The sequence below is a fragment of the Oryctolagus cuniculus genome, chromosome 1 (genome assembly GCF_964237555.1).
Source record: "Oryctolagus cuniculus chromosome 1, mOryCun1.1, whole genome shotgun sequence".
Taxonomy (NCBI): domain Eukaryota; kingdom Metazoa; phylum Chordata; class Mammalia; order Lagomorpha; family Leporidae; genus Oryctolagus; species Oryctolagus cuniculus.
This window is the reverse complement of record NC_091432.1, coordinates 130823621-130840039: the sequence shown is the minus strand read 5'-3', so window position 1 is coordinate 130840039 and position 16419 is coordinate 130823621. Positions and strand designations below refer to the sequence as shown.

At 37.7% G+C, this 16419-nt stretch overlaps 1 long non-coding RNA gene across 1 annotated transcript in view; it reads right to left on the bottom strand.

Moving 5' to 3' along the window:
* The window catches only part of LOC103345341 (uncharacterized), a 190676-nt gene that overhangs the window by 129023 nt on the left and 45234 nt on the right, over positions 1-16419 (bottom strand). The window contains exon 3 of the long non-coding RNA XR_007915471.2: positions 14468-14594. This is a non-coding gene — a long non-coding RNA (uncharacterized lncRNA). The remainder of the gene's footprint in view (positions 1-14467; positions 14595-16419) is intronic.

The following is a 16419-nucleotide window of genomic DNA, read 5'->3' as shown; positions in this document are numbered from 1 at the left end:
TTGCATAGTTTGCAAATATATTTTCCCATTCTGTTGGCTGCCTCTTCACTTTCCTGACTGTTTCTTTTGCAGTACAGAAACTTCTCAATTTGATGCAATCCCAAATGTTAATTTTGGCTTTGACTGCCTGTGCTACTGGGGTGTTTTCCAAGAATTCTTTGCCTGTGCCAATATCTTGCAGGGTTTTTCCAATGCTCTCTAATAATTTGATGGTGTCAGGTCGTAGATTTAAGTGTTTAATCCACGTTTGTCGCTCCCCCTCTTCACGGAGGAATGACACTAAACCCTGCCTAGGCTTCATATCCGAGTCACGGCACCATTATGTCACTCCCCCTCTTCATGGAGGAGCGACACAGGACCCTGCCTAGGCTTCATATCCGAGTCACGGCACCATTATGTCGCTCCCCGTCTTCGTGGAGGAATGACACAGGACCCTGCGCTGTTCTTTTGTCTGCTCGGCCCTCCCCGGGTTTGCTGCTGGTTCTTCCCGGGTTGGCTACCATCCCTTCCACCTCCGTGGAAGGGGCGGTTCCCCCTAGCCACTTTCCCCACTTGCGCGGGGGAGCGGCACACCGCCGGCCGGCTCTCTCGGGGGCTGCACAGGTGTTCCTCTTAGATGTTCCTGGTGCATGTTGTCTCTCTCCTCCTTTATAGTCCTCTTCCACCAATCCCAACTCTGCTACCCATACGCCGAGTACGCTGCTCTCCTCCAATCAGGAGCAGGTCCTACAGTTTATTGGTTGAACTGGAGGCAGCTGTGTAGAAGCTGTTTCTCCCTTCTCAGCGCCATATTGTGGGAGAGCAGATGCATAGAATAAGTCTTAATTCCAGTAACTTAGTCTAGTCCGGGTTGCTCCCCACACATGTTGAGTGAATTTTTGTGTAAGGTGAAAGGTAGGGGTCTTGCTTCATGATTCTGCACGTGGAAATCGAATTTTCCCAGCATCATTTATTGAATAGACTGTCCTTACCCCAGGGATTGGTTTTGGATCCACTGAAATGGATGGTGATGAACAAAGACATAAGTCTCAGATAGATAAAACTGGAATTTATTCCTAGTCCTTAAATCCCAACCCAGTCCTTTTTGGACTATAGTATAGTTTATTAAATACAATATTTAACTATAAAAATTAATAGAGTTTTTAAGATTACATTTTATAAAATACAGAAATCAGTTCAATAGTTACTACAGATAACAAGAAGCAGCAAGGTGAAACTAACTTTACAGGGCTGGCACCATGGCTTATTAGGTTAATCCTCTGCCTGTGGTGCTGGCATCCCATTGGGGTTCCAGGTTCTAGTCTCGGTTGCCCCTCTTCCAGTACAGCTCTCTGTTGTGGCCCAGGAAGGCAGTGGAGGATGGCCCAAGTGTTTGGGCCCCTGAGCTCGAATGGGAGACCAGGAAGAAGCACCTGACTCCTGGCTTTCGATCGGCATAGTTCCAGCCATAGCAGTCATTCAGGGAGTGAACCAATGGAAGGAAGAGCTGTCTCTCTCTCTCTTGCTGTCTAACTCTATCTGTCAAATGAACAAAAAAATGAAACTAACTTTACAATTGAGAAGACACAGTCTTATTTCTAAATTATATTTAAAGATATACAGCACAGTGACTTCTGAGCTAGGATAATAATTGCATTAAATTCATTATTTTCTCCTCCCACAAAGAGAGCAGCCACAACTTTGAACATCCCCAAAAAGAAATGATCAACTCACTTATCAATCTTTCAAAACACTATGAATACACAAAAGGGGAAGAAAATATACAGCATATGCTTCTGGTAAGAAATTTGCTTTAAAAAATAAAAGCACACACCAACCCCTCTGCTACCTCCTGCACACACACACACGCACACACACACACACACACACACTTCTCTTTCAACCTTGCTGATGGGATGTTCTTATTCATATGACTTACTTTTCTTTTCCTTTAATACTTACTACTTTGTCACACAATAGGCTAGAGGATTTTCATTTGCTGAATCCCTTCAATGCAGTTGAGAAGCCCACTGTGGGAAGGTGTGCCAGCCAAAGATTAACTTTTTGGGGCTTACTTTCTTAATTCTCTAACCAAGTATTTGTAATAAAACACTCCTTTTCACAATAAATAAGTTATCAGGCTACAGTCCTTGGAGATATTCAACTGTAAAAGTATGAGTTCAAAGTAGAATAACTACAGTAAACACAACTAAAAGTGAACAGAAAAATACTCATTTTGTTTCTTAAAAAATCAATTATATGGTACACCAGAGGGCAAATTCAACAAGTTTCTACAGAAATGTAATATAAAAATTTCAGTGTGATGAAAATTAATAGCATTTGGACCAAAGCACAACAAAGTACTAAAAGACATACTAACTGTCTCTAAATGCTGAGTAGAAAATACACTAGAATTGTCAGTGAATACCACTACACAAAATAACAAACTCAGCATATGTCTGCCAATAGCATAAGGAAATCTTTACTGCTTTTACTTTCACTCCTTCCATTGAGTACAAAAATCAAAGGTGATTAGTGAAACCAATAAGCAATACTATCATACATCTGCAAAACCAAATCTGTCAAAGAAATTCTCTGTAACTTCTGAGGGCATGAATTAAATGACTTAAACTACTACAATGCTCTCTGAATTTAACTAGAGTAGTTTAAGAACGTTCTAGAACAGGCTCTATACTGCATATTTTCTGTTAATGTCTCTTGTCAATTTCTGTGGTAGTTGTTTACCTAGAAATTGATTCACACAATTACAAAATTCTACATGATGAAGAAATTTTCAATTACCACCAACCAGGCAAAAATAAAAACATAAATGGCATATTTAAATTATCTTTAAATGGATAAAAGGTTATGATATCAAACATAGTTTGAAGTGAATTATGTAAGCTCAGATATGAATGTAAAATCATTTTGATGGGAAAAATTCAATAACTGACACTTAGGAAAAGAATGTTCAAAATAAAAACTAAAGATAACACAATATTAAGAAATTAAGGGAAAAAGGACCATTTTGAGCTGTGTCATTCCATTGCAAGGGCAGACTTGAGGTACAGTTAGTGCTACTTAATTATTTTCTAAGGTTCTTTACATTCTGAAAACACTATCTAGTTGACTGTCCTCTCTCATTTAAAATATTTCACCACATTTGTTCTGCAAAACCAGCTAACAAAGCTTAAAAAACTGTCTATAAGTCATGCTTAGCATGCAGTTGCTCTTCTGATAACCCAAGCAGGAGAATATTATCTAATAGGAAATTTCCCCTCATGGTTACTGTTTGAAACCATGATTTGGACAGTTATCATCCATAATTTCTAGCAGATAAAACTCTGGAGTCAGACATGGTAGAACTATGTTTCCATAGCATGGACGTTTATATATATATAATGTATTACATATATGTATATGTAATATATATTATATATGTATGTTTGTAGACTTATTAGAAATCCTTTCTTTACACTTTTTTGAAACTTGATAATTTATAACAAAGATTTTGAAATGCAATTCACTGAATTTAAGACAAAATAATTTGATTAAAATGCACAATAGATTATACAGTTTGTACACTAAGACTCAATTATCCCCAATGTGGAATTTCGGTCAGTTGCTTAAACAATCAATCACCATGGATTATAACACACATCCAGTTTTGCCATCATCAGAGGAAAAAAGTTGGAAAAAAGTACACTGTAGATATTTGCCTCAAGATATTCCAAAGTTGTAATCCAAATGTATCATGTTGGCATTAATCTAATGGTAAGTATCAAGTTAAACATTGGTTCATTCAGTATAAACAACACTGAGTAGCTACTGATTTACTTAGAAGCCAACTTGGTAACAGAATTGACACTATACTGGCAATTACTATTGAAGTATAAATCTCTCTAGAGATTTAAAATATTCAGAATTTTGAAATTTCTTTTCAAATGACGATGATGTAGGTTTTGTGTTTCTTGGATGTTGATGTTTTATTTGGGATATTTCAGAGGATAACATAACAAAAGTAGCAAAATACAATGCTAGATTTTGGATATGTTTATTGTTTAACTCTGTAAGTTACCAAATTTTGCAACTTTCTACTCTATTCTATTTGCCATGTTATACATGCCAAATTAAAATAACATTAACAATAATGGCGTAAAGTCACCTGAACAAAAGGAAATCAGAGTCATAAACATGCAACAGCCTATCATGAAACACATACAGAAAAGATGGATTTTCTTGCCATTTGAAATGCACAGCTATCAAAAACAAAATCCATGCAGATTTATCACATATTATATAGGTTAAGGCCAAAGATCTTATAGAAATCTTAGAAGTTAATATGTAAATACTAGCAATAGAATCTTTCTAGCTTAAGGACCTGCACAAACAATAGGTTCTATTAGGAAAAGTGCTTTTCCATTTAGGAGATAGTAATAATAATAGTAATAAAACATTGTCCTCAAAAAACAGCAATTTAACTCTTCAGACCAAAAACAACACAGAATTAAGAATCACAATCAAACCTTCCCAAGAATAATTCTTGTCAAATGTTATAAAATAGCAACACAGGCTTGATCAGCATATCAACTAAAAAATATTTATGATTTTAAAAGGCAGTTAAGTTAAAGAAAACCTAATAAGAAAAGTATTCATATGAAATGGCTACAGCTGGAACCATAAAGAAAAAGGTATAAATGGCCATATAAATAACTAAATATTTATCTAAAGTAAAAATTACTGTAGAATAAAAAAATGCTTAATATCTCAAGTTGACAAAATCCTGCTTCTGTGTAATTAAAAAAATAATTGCTGCAATCCCCCATTTCAAATGCAATCAGAAAAATCCATACTAGATTTCAGCTAGTTGTTTATAAAGTTACTTTAATCAGGAAAAGAAGAACTTTTTTTTTACTTTTATTTAATGAATATATATTTCCAAAGTACAGCTTATGGATTACAATGGCTTCCACCCCATAACGTCCATCCCACCCGCAACCCTACCCTTTCCCGCTCCCTCTCCCATTCCATTCACATCAAGATTCATTTTCAATTCTCTTTATATACAGAAGATCAGTTTAGCATATATTAAGTAAAGATTTCAACAGTTTGCACCCACACAGAAACACAAAGTGAAAAATACTGTTTGAGTACTAGTTATAGCATTAAATCACAATGTACAGCACATTAAGGACAGAGATCCTACATGAGGAGTAAGTGCACAGTGACTCCTATTGTTGACTTAACAAATTGACACTCTTGTTTATGGCATCAGTAATCACCCAAGGCTCTTGTCATGAGTTGCCAAGGCTATGGAAGCCTTTTGAGTTCACCGACTCTGATCATATTTAGACAAGTTTGTAGTCAAAGTGGAAGTTCCCTCCTCCCTTCAGGGAAAGGTACCGAAAGAACTTTTTAAAATCTTCTGTGTATTAAGATAATCGAAAATGAATCTTGATGTGAATGGAAGGGGAGAGGGAGTGGGAAAGGGGAGGGTTGTGGGTGGGAGGGACGGTATGGGGGGGAAGCCATGGTAATCCATAATTCGTACTTTGGAAATTTATATTCATTAAATAAAAGTTAAAAAAAAAAAACAATGTATTCCAATGATCATTAAATCTGATGCTAATGGCTGACTGCTGCAACACAAAATTGCACACCTTAAATAGCTTAACACATCACACAGTATTACACCAAAGTGTTTTTCTCATTTCAAGTTCATTAAAACTTTAGCAGTACAAATTATCCAAGTGCAGATTATCAAAATATCAACTCAACGAAGTCCACATTAAAAAAAAAAAAAGAAGGACAAACATAAAACAACCCCCAAACAATGAAAACTTAAAGTCTAAGACAGAAATGAAGTAACTATACAGGACTCACTCATCCACTTTTGTCTTCATCTGTTCCAGGGCTTGATTCACAATCAATTTTATTTTTATCATGTCCATGGTCATTTTCTTGACCCATTGGTTTTTGGTATTCTTTTTCAACTGAAGATCTGGTCTTCTCATCTTCCTCATTTTTCAATGAGGAAGACTTTAATTCATTGTCCTGACTGCTTTGTTTCATTATTGAGACTGGACTTTGATCTCTATTAGCTTTTTCCCCCTATTATTCAAACTATTATGATCACAATTTTTAAAGTACATTCTTTTCTCACTTTCAGAATTTTCTTTTCAGTCTTACACATTACAGTTTTCCACACCACCCCCTGCATTCTTCCCTAGGTTTGGAAGCTGGGGAGCCAAATTTGAAGAACATATATGATAGATTTCACCTTTATCTGCTGCCCTAACCCACATCCTAGCCCACCTAAGATATAAAAAATCCCAGCCCCCAGGGTCCGGGCCCTCTACCATGTTTTCAGATTATGTGCATGCTGGTAGTTGATTGATTTTTGGGCTGACTGAATTCATACCATATTTCATCTCTGTTTTTGTCCTCTTCTCCTTATATTTGGTGGCAGAATTTACCTCTCAAGTTAACCAAATATTATCTGCCACTCTTCATATCTCATGGCATTTTTCAGTCCCTATCATTTCTCCTCTTCAAGAAAAGTAGAATCAGTGAATGGACTTTTAAAACAGGATTTAACTCTCCACACAGGTCCACTTAAACTGGGTAAAACTCCTTTCTTTAGCCCTGTTAAGAATTGGCTCTCTTCCCTGGAAACAGTTCATAGTTTGCTCATTTGAAATTTACTATAGAAAGCCTCTTTTTTCACCTAAATTCCCTCCCCTACAAAATTCTGAAGCTATACCTGGCATTTCTCAAGAGAGAAAATTCAAATGTACAAGTGACATTTGAAAAAATGCTCCAGATCAGTATCCATCGGGGAAATGCAAATCAAAACCACAATGAGGCTTCACCTCACCCCAGTTAGAATAGTTCACATATAGAAATCACCAAACAAGAAATCAAGAATGCACGAGGAAATGTAACCTAATTCACTGTTGGTGGGAATTCAAAGTGGTGTAGCCACTATGGAAGACACTATGGTGATATATCAGAAATATGAATATAGCACATAATCCAGCCATCCCACTCAGGAATTTACCCAAAACAAAATAAATCAGCTTACAAAAGAGTTATTTGTACCCCCACGTTCATTGCTACTCCATTCACAATAACTAAGATATAGAATCAAATGAGATGTCCATTAACGGATGACTGGATAAAAAATTATATATATATATATATATATATATACACACTGCAGAATAAAATTTGGCTGTCAAAAAAAAACAAAAAAGAAAAGAAATCCTCTCATTTGCAGTAAAATGGATGCAATTGGAAAACACTATAATTAGTTAAATAATCCAGTCCCCAAAACACAGATATCATGTTTTCCCTGAACTTGCTAACTATACAGTACTTACAAAATAATGTTTTGGAGTGAAATGAACATTCTGAGATTTAATTAATAAGTCCCTGTGTCTGCTGTTAAGGAATAGTTTTTTTTTCCCCTTCATACTCTTTGTTGAACTCTTCACTTAGTGTAAAGCTAACATTATGAGTATAAAGTAAACTAAAAAAAAATGATCTTTGTAAAAATTAAGAGAATAGGAGATGGAAGAGAGAGAAGTGTTGGATCTTGTGCAGGGGGGAGGGTATGGTGTGAAAATAACTGTGTTCCTAATCATATATATACATATATATATACATACATATATATATATATCTGAGATACATAAAACTTGTATAAATTAAATAATTTTTTTTAAAAATAAAATAGGTTTTTTATTGGGGGGCGGAGCCAAGATGGCAGAATAGTGAGGGCGTGCACCAATAGTCCGGGAAAATTTAGTTTAATAAAAGGGGAGTTATGGTAGCCTCAGAAAAAAGAACCAGGAAAATATTGCAGAGGAAACCCTTCTGGATTGAGTGGTCGTGAATCGGAGGACCTACTGGGAGAACAAGGTCGCCCACCGCGTGGAAGCCGAGCTGCGGGAGCAAGCCGCGGCAGCCGAGCCATGGGACCAAACTGCACAAGCCGAGCTGCGCAAGCCGAGCCGCGGGACCGAGCCGCTGGAACGCGAGGTGAGCCCGAGACACTGGCAGGCAAGCGGAGAGAGGAGACTAGAGGGAACAACCCCCAGGGAGCGGGGGAACTTCACCAGGCTAACTGGAAGACAGAGAGGTGACTGGTACGGACACGGGTTTCTCTCTCTCCGCTCACCTCTCAAGGGCGAGCAAGACAAAGAGCAGGTGCCATCTTGGACATACGTCATAAGCAGAGCGACCTCAGGTCTGCACCGGCCCTGAGCCTAGCAGAAAAACCTGACTCTGGGCGGGGCAAATTAACAGGAGATTAGGACCTAGTAAATTTGTGGTGCTACTGAACTGAGACTGTGAAAAAAGAGACGGTGGGGGAGAGAACTCACGGAATTCACGTGAGCACTCTCCAGAGACGCTACAATTCCGTAACTTTGGCAACCCAGTGGGAGACTGAAGGAGAATTTGAGCCCACTCTGAGGGCCGAACAGATTCCCTGTGTGGTCCTTGGGAAAGAGCTTCTGATCTCTGGCTCCTGTGGGTATATCATTTGCCTGCTAACTACCTCCAACTTCGTTCAGCTGTGCAGAATAACTTCCCTTTTGAATCAAAAAAAAAAAAGAAAGAGAGAGAGAGAGAGGTTTACCACGCCTAACCTGGGAGTGTCACCTTTGGCACACCAAACAGAGCTCTCAGGCCACACCCATCTCAAGCCCTAAGGCTCCATCAAAAAACAGATAGTCCACTTAATCTAGAGTCATAGTATAACAAGAAAAAGAACCACAGTGAAGAAACCAAATATCTCCAATATGCCAAATAACAAATGCAAAAACCAAGGTAATAAAAACAAGGAAGTCACCATGAAGCCCTCAAATGAAAAAGACACCCCAATTCAAGATTATGAAGATGATGACATAGAAGAAATGCAAGAAGCAGATCTCAAAAAATTGATAAGAACATTAAGAAGTTCTCAAAAACAAATTCTTGAACTACAGAAATCCTTAATGGACAAGATAGAAAATCTCTCTCGTGAAAATGAAATATTAAGGAGGAATCAAAATGAAACGAAACAACTAGTACAACAGGAAACTGGGATAGTGACTGAAGTGAAGAATTCAATAGATCAAATGAAAAACACAATAGAGAGCATTGCAAACAGAATGGGTGAAGCAGAAGAGAGAATATTGGACTTAGAAGACAGAGAACAGGAAAGGATACAGTCAGACCAAAGAAAAGAAGAGGAAATTAGGAATCTAAAACATATTGTCGGGAATTTTCAGGATACTATTAAAAAAACCAACATTCGGGTTCTAGGAGTTCCTGAAGGCATGGAGAGGGAGAAAGGATTAGAAGGCCTTTTTAGTGAGATATTAGCAGAAAATTTCCCAGGTTTGGAGAAGGACAGAGAAATCCTAGTACAGGAAGCTCACAGAACCCCTAATAAACACGACCAAAAGAGATCCTCACCACGACACGTTGTAATTAAACTTACCACAGTGAAACATAAAGAAAAGATCCTAAAATGTGCAAGAGAGAAACGTCAGATTACTCTCAGAGGATCTCCAATCAGACTCACAGCTGACTTCTCATCAGAAACTCTACAAGCCAGGAGGGAATGGCGAGATATAGCCCAGGTACTAAGAGAGAAAAACTGCCAGCCCAGAATATTATATCCTGCAAAGCTATCATTTGTGAATGAAGGTGAAATAAAGACTTTTCATAGCAAACAGAAATTGAAAGAATTTGTCTGCACTCGTCCAGCCCTGCAAAAGATGCTTAAAGATGTGTTACACACAGAAACAAAGAAACACGGTCATCAATATGAAAGAAGGTAAAGGAAGGAAACCAAGGAAGGAAAGCTCACAGCAAAAGATCACAGGGAATTCAAAGCGTATATTAGAACTTATCTTTGGCAAATGGCAGGGCAAAGTTACCACTTATCATTAGTCACATTGAACGTGAATGGCCTGAACTGTCCAGTTAAAAGACACCGATTGGCTGATTGGGTTAAGGAACAAAACCCATCTATTTGCTGCTTACAAGAAACGCATCTTTCCAACAAAGATCCATACAGACTGAAAGTGAAAGGCTGGAAAAAGATATACCATGCCAACAGAAATGAAAAAAGAGCAGGCGTAGCCATCTTAATATCAGACAAAATAAACTTTACCACAAAAACCGTTAAGAGAGACAAAGAGGGACACTACATAATGATTAAGGGATCAATTCAACAGGAAGATATAACAATTATCAATGTATATGCACCCAACTACAGGGCACCGGTTTATCTAAAAGATTTGTTAACGGACTTAAAGGGAGACTTAGACCCCAATACAATAGTACTGGGGGACTTCAATACTCCACTCTCAGAAATAGACAGATCAATAGGACAGAAGATCAACAAGGATACAGTAGATTTAAACGACACTATAGCCCAAATGGACCTAACAGATATATACAGAACTTTCAATCCTACAGCTAAAGATTTTACATGCTCATGGATTGGAAGAATCAATATCACCAAAATGTCCATTCTCCCAAAAGCAATTTATAAATTCAATGCAATACCAATCAAGATACCGAAGACCTTCTTCTCAGATCTGAAAAAATTGGTGCTGAAATTTATATGGAGGCACAAGAGACCTCGAATAGCTAAAGCAATCTTGTACAACAAAAACAAAGCTGGAGGCATCACAATACCAGACTTCAGGACATACTACAGGGCAGTTGTAATCAAAACAGCATTGTACTGGTACAGAAACAGATGGATAGACCAATGGAACAGAATAGAAACACCAGAAATCAATCCAAACATCTACAGCCAACTTATATTTGATCAAGGATCTAAAACTAATTCCTGGAGCAAGGACAGTCTATTCAATAAATGGTGCTGGGAAAACTGGATTTCCACGTGCAGAAGCATGAAGCAAGAACCCTACCTTACACCTTACACAAAAATTCACTCAACGTGGATTAAAGACCTAAATCTACGTCCTGACACCATTAAGTTATTAGAGAACATTGGAGAAACCCTTCAAGATATTGGCACAGGCAAAGAGTTTCTGGAAAAGACCCGGGAGGCACAGGCAGTCAAAGCCAAAATCAACTATTGGGATTGGATCAAATTGAGAAGTTTCGGTACTGCAAAAGAAACAGTCAGGAGAGTGAAGAGACAACCGACAGAATGGGAAAAAATATTTGCAAACTATGCAACAGATAAAGGGTTAATAACCAGAATCTACAAAGAGATCAAGAAACTCCACAAAAACAAAACTAACAACCCAATTAAGAGATGGGCCAAGGACCTCAATAGACATTTTTCAAAAGAGGAAATCCAAATGGCCAACAGGCACATGAAAAAATGTTCAAGGTCATTAGCAATCAGGGAAATGCAAATCAAAACCACAATGAGGTTTCACCTCACCCCAGTTAGAATGGCTCACATGCAGAAATCTACCAACAACACATGCTGGCGAGGATGTGGGGAACAAGGGACACTAACCCACTGTTGGTGGGAATGCAAACTGGTCAAGCCACTATGGAAGTCAGTCTGGAGATTCCTCAGAAACCTGAAGATAACCCTACCGTTCGACCCAGCCATCCCACTCCTTGGAATCTACCCAAAGGAATTTAAATTGGCAAACAAAAAAGTGGTCTGCACCCTAATGTTTATTGCAGCACAATTCACAATAGCCAAGATCTGGAACCGACCTAAATGCCCATCAACGGTAGACTGGATAAAGAAATTATGGGATATGTACTCTTTAGAATACTATACCGCAGTAAGAAACAACGAAATCCAGTCATTTGCAACAAAATGGAGGAATCTGGAACACATCATGCTGAGTGAAATAAGCCAGTCCCAAAGGGACAAATACCATATGTTCTCCCTGATCGGTGACAACTGACTGAACACCAAAAAGGAAACCTCCTGAAGTGAAACGGACACTATGGGAAATGGTGACTTGATCAGCATAGCCCTGACTGTTAATGAACAACTTAATACATTATCCCTCTTAGTAGTTTTTTTGTCTGTTCTACTTAATATGACTGGTTTAATTCTGTAATTAATACACAGTTATTCTTAAGTGTTAAAAATTAACTGAAATGTGATCCCTGTTAAACATAAGAGTGGGAATAAGAGAGGGAAGAGATGTATAATTTGGGACATGCTCAAGCTGACTTGCCCCAAATGGTAGAGTTAAAAACATACCAGGGGATTCCAATTCAATCCCATCAAGGTGGCATGTACCAATGCCATCTCACTGATCCAAGTGATCAATTTCAGTTCACAATTGATCATAATGAAAGGACTAAGAGTCAAAGGGAGCACATAAACAAGTCTAGTATCTGCTAACACTAACCGATGGAATAAATAAAGGGGAGAGTGATCCAACATGGGAAGTGAGATACTCAGCAGACTCATAGAATGGCAGATGTCCTAACAGCACTCTGGCCTCAGAATCAGCCCTAAAGGCACTCGGATCTGGCTGAAAAGCCCATGAGAGTATTTCAGGCATGGAAAGCCAAGACACTCTGGCAAAAGATCTCTGCGAGTGAGATCCCAGTGGAAAGAACAGGTCTTCAAAGAAGGAGGTACCTTTCTCTGAAGGGAGGAGAGAACCTCCACTTTGACTATGACCTTGTCTAAACAAGGTAAGAATCGGAGAACTCAGAGGGCTTCCATAGCCTTGGAAACTCATGACCGGAGCATAGGGAGACTACTGATGCCATAAACAGGAGTGTCAATTTGTAAAGTCAACAACAGGAGTCACTGTGCACTTACTCCTCATGTAGGATCTCTGTCCTTAATGTGCTGTGTATTGAGATTTAATGCTATAACGAGTACTCAAACAATATAGTTCACTTTGTGTTTTCATGGGTTGCAAACTGTTGAAATCTCTACTTAATGTATACTAAACTGATCCTCTGTAAAAAAAAAAAAAGAAAGAAAGAAAGAAAGAAATTATCAACTCCCAACTTGACTCTCACTGGGATTAAACATGACAATAGGTCTGATCTGATTTCATCATCACTTAAAAAAAATCATCTATTATTTTTCACTTTATGTTTCTGTGTGGGAACAAACTGTTGAAATCCTTACTTAAGGTATACTAAGCTGATCTTCTGTATACTAAGATAATCAAAAATGAATCTTGATGTGAATGGAAGGGGAGAGGGAGTGGGAAAGGGGAGGGTAGTGGGTGGGAGGGACGGTATGTGGGGGAAGCCATTGTAATCCATAAATCATACTTTGGAAATTTATATTCATTAAATAAAAGTTAAAAAAAATAAAATAATACGTTGGAAATTTATGGGTTATAATCAAATGACTGAACATAAGGATCTTAGGAGTTCCTGAAGGTGTGGAGAGAATGGTTTAGAAGGCATATTTAGTGGAATAATTACATTAAAAAAATTTCCAAATTTTTAGAAATAAAGGGATGTCCTAGTACAAGAAATATATAGAACTCCTAATAGACTTGGCCAGAAAGATCTTTACCATGATGAATTGCAGTTAAACTTTCAACAATAAAAAAATAAATAAAACATTGTAAAATGTACATGAAAGAAATGCCAGATTACTTTCAGTGAATTTCCAACTTGACTCACAGGTGACTTCTCTTGAGAATCTCTTTGGGCTAGGAGAGAATGTAGAGATATAATCCAAATCTTAAGAAAAATAAATAAAAAACTGTTGATCCAGAATACTACACCCTGCAAAGATTTCATTTATGAATGAATGCGAAAAGACTTTCCATAACAAAAAGAAAGTGAAAGAATTTGTCACAAATTCATTATTAGAAAAAATGTTCTGGTATGTTATGAGCTGTATTTTATAGCAAACGGCTTTCTCACAGTAATTACATTCATGAGTTTGCTCTCCTGTGTGAATTCTGATGCATTGTAAGGTTTGATTTCTGGCCAAAGGGTTTTCTACAGTCATTACATTCATAATGTTTCTTCTCTGTGTGAATTCTCTGATGATTCCTGAGATCTGACATATAGCCAAAGGCTTTCCCACAGTCATTACATTTATGGAGTTTCTCCCCTGTGTGAATTTTCTGATGTCTTATAAGGTGTGACTTCCAGCCAAAGGCTTTTCCACAGTGATTACATTCATGAAATTTCTCCCCATTGTGAATTCTCTGATGCCTTATGAGTTCTGACTTATTGCAAAAGGCTTTTCCACAGTCATTACATTCATAAAGTTTCTCTCCTATGTGAATTTTCTTATGTTTTTTGAGGCTTGACTCACGGCCAAAGGCTTTCCCACACTCATTACATTCATAAGGTTTCTCCCCTGTGTGAATTCTCCAATGGATTGTGAGGTGTGACTTATCACCAAAGGTTTCTCCACAGTCATTGCATCTACACCTACATGGACTCAAATTCTATACCTGCCCATTATTAAACTTTCTAAAGTGTTTACTTGTTAGTCAAATAGCAAGAAAATTTTGCCATTAGGCATTTGATGGGTGTCACTCACCCAAGGAAAACAGGCTTCTGTAGGTCTCCAGTATCACATGCCTGTACAGGATTTTCTGAGCTTTGTTCATCTTCTGCCATTCCTCCCAGGTAAAGTACACAGCTAGATCTTCAAATGCTATCATCACCTGCAATATTATACTTCTGGTCAACATATCAACTCTGTCACAAAACAAACACTAACAGTTGTATATCTTGTATATGTGTATGAAGGAAAAAGGAAGGATATGGTATCATTTTAGACTTGTTGAACATTTGGAGAGTGCACAGAAGCATTCAATAAGGAGTCAAATTTATTGTCTAAAGGCCATGAAAAATGCCCACACTGGAGGGAAACAGGAGTTTCAGATCCATCAGTGAAGCTATGATGGGAATGACCAGAGAAGAATTTCCAGGAAAGCACCATGCACAGTCAGTTCAAATATGACAGAGAAAAAATGTTTTAAAAAAGAGGGCAGGCATTTAGCTTAGTGTTTATGATGCCAGCTAAGATACTCTACATCTACCTCAGCATAGCTAGGTTAGATTTCCTGTGCCAGCTTCAGATTCCAGCTCGAAATGAATTGATAGAGAAGCAGTGGTGATGCCAACAATGAGGGAGACATGGACTCCATTCCTCATTCCTGGCTTCAATCCCAATCCACCTCTGCTTGGCATGGCTATTTAGGGAGTGAATAAGTGCATTGGAGCTCTCTGTCTCACTCCAGGTCTTTGTCTATCAAGCTCATAAATACTTTTTAAGTAAGAGAAGATTCAAGTAAGACAAACAATAGAAAATAGCTTTTGACTTTCTCTATTATTCTGATAAAATATTTGAAGAACTGGAATAACATTACACCAAATTAAAGTGAAAACAATGGAATTATTTGCCCAAAAACAGAACTTGGAACAGTCTGCAATAGAATCTGCATTTGCGACTAACTGAGAGAAATGCATAAAGATTGATTTAAGAACTTGCAGTAGGCACCATCACTGTGGTGCAGTCAGGTAAGCCTCTACCTGCAATGCTGGTATCCCATGTAAACAGACTATTTTAGTACTGGAAGCTCCACTTTACATCCAGCTCCTTGCTAATGTGCCTGAAAGAGCAATGAATGATGGCCTGTGTTTTGGGGTCACTTCCATCAAAGTGGGAGACCTGGATGGGGTTCCAAGCTCCTGATTTGACTTGTCCAAGCCATAGCCATTGTGGACATTTGGAAAATGAACCTGTAGATGGAAGGTATCTCTTTTTCTCTCCCCATCACTTTCAATCGCTGTAGCTCTGCCTTTCAAAAAAGATAAATCTTTAAAAATAAAAAGATCCTAATATAGATTCTTTTCCCCACATTTTCCTGATCCTACCACTAAATCAAGTTCAGCTCCTCAAAACTCTTAAGTACTGCATTAATTCAACAATTAAAGAATAAAGTTAACTGATTTGTGTTTTAGCATTAGTTAATTCTTTCACTTTGAGGATGTTTATTTCTTGGGTGGCACTAAAACCCTGCCCACTACAACATTTATATGACAGTAAAGACTTTTTCACACATTATGACCCACAAAATTTAGCATATTGTGCTCTAAGCTTCAACTCAAAACATGTAAGAAATACATATTTTTCTATGGCAGCAGGAAGACCAGAAACCAAATTGCCTGATCTTAGTTGACTGTTTCACAATCACATCAAATTCATCATTCATCTTGTTTGTGTATTTTTCCTGAAAATAAACTTTATGTTTCTTGTTCTATTTTAATTTATGAACCATTCAAAATCTAAAATGACAACTAAAAACAAGCCAAGGAATAATTCAGAAAACAATTTACAGGTGATGTATTAATTTTATCTACTCATGGAAATATGTGGAGGTGCCTAGAATCATACCTGGAAGAGAAATTCAATGGAAGGAGTTAACATAAAACTTATCTGGTATCATTTGACATTGAACTGTGGAAAAAATGTAGAATGAATAA